The sequence below is a fragment of the Hipposideros armiger genome, unplaced genomic scaffold (assembly GCF_001890085.2).
Source record: "Hipposideros armiger isolate ML-2016 unplaced genomic scaffold, ASM189008v1 scaffold_607, whole genome shotgun sequence".
Taxonomy (NCBI): Eukaryota; Metazoa; Chordata; class Mammalia; order Chiroptera; family Hipposideridae; genus Hipposideros; species Hipposideros armiger.
In genome coordinates this window covers 350,287-351,698 of record NW_017731957.1, presented here as the reverse complement: position 1 = coordinate 351,698, position 1,412 = coordinate 350,287, and positions in this window count along the sequence as shown.

Sequence of the window (1,412 nt, the reverse complement as noted above, 5' to 3'; positions counted from 1 at the left end):
CTCTCACACACACACACACACACACACACACACACACACACACACACACACACACATTGAGCTTTCATGTCCCATTATGCAAAATAAAAAGAATAAACTTCAATAATTTCTGGAGAGTATTTTGGTGCCTTCTTACTATTTTTTTTAAAAAAAAGATCAATAATTTTCCAGAGGAAAGATTATTTAAAAATAATAGGGGAATCTGTGTCTACAAAACAAAGCAAAACTAAAACCAGGTCACCAGCACTTATCCCTCTCTCAGTTGCCTTTTCCTTTAACTCTCAGACTTTTGGGGACACACATGACAATAGGTGATGTATTAGAAAAAACAGTTCTATTTTAGGTCAGGTTTCCTGGGAACAGATGTGAGGGAGACATTTGACTGTAGGAAGTGTTTTGTTGAGTGTTCTCAGGATCTATCCCCGAGGGGAGTAAAGGAAGCAGGAGTAGAGAGTGCAGACGTTGAGCTGCCTTGCAGTTGCAACAAAGGCCTCCGCCAATCCATCGGAGAGAAGATGTCCTGCACGGTCCTTCAGAGGGGTGTTAGCTTGAAACAAGCAGGCCGTGCCCTCACATCTGCCTGCTCTCCTGCCCTATCGGCCAGTCACTGACCAGTCATTAGATCTGGCTGTCCCTGAGCGGGAGGGGACATGGCCTCCGAGAGGTGGGGCTCTTTGGTTGGGTATAGTCCCCAGAGAGGGATGAAATGTCCTGCACCACAGGAGCTGAAGGGATGAGAACCTCAGTCCTTGGTAGTTATCTGCGGCTGAGTAACAAATCACCACAAACTTAGCATCTTAAAACAACACACATTTATTCATTTATTATCTCACAGCTTCCATGGGTCAGGAGGCTGGGCCTAGTTTAACTGGGTCCTCTGGTCAGAGTTCTAAGGCCACAATCAAGATTGATTAGACTGTGTTTTCATCTGCAGCCCCAGTGGGGGAAAATCTACTTCAAGATCATTCGGTTTGGTGACAGAACCCATTCCCTTGTGGCTGTGTGACTGTGGGCCTGGCTTTTGCTGGTTGTTGCCTGGGGGCCTCACTCAGGTCTTAGGGATCACCCACAATTCCTAGAGGTCATCCATTTTTCTTGCCACATGGGCTTGTTCAACTTAGCTGATGGCTTCCTGATGCCCACAGGTGACTCTGTCACTTCAGAGAGGGCCAGTGCCTCTTTCAAGGGAACTCACCTTATTAACTCTCATAGAGGTGGGGCAGCTCACCCTTTTGCTTAAGCCCAAATCAACTGATTTGGGACCTTAATGATATCTCAGAATCCCTTTACTTTTGCTATATTCTATGGCAGCAGTTCTCAACCTTCCTAATGCCGTGACCCCTTAATACAGTTCCTCATGTTGTGGTGACCCCCAACCATAAAATTATTTTCATTGCTACTCTATAACTGTA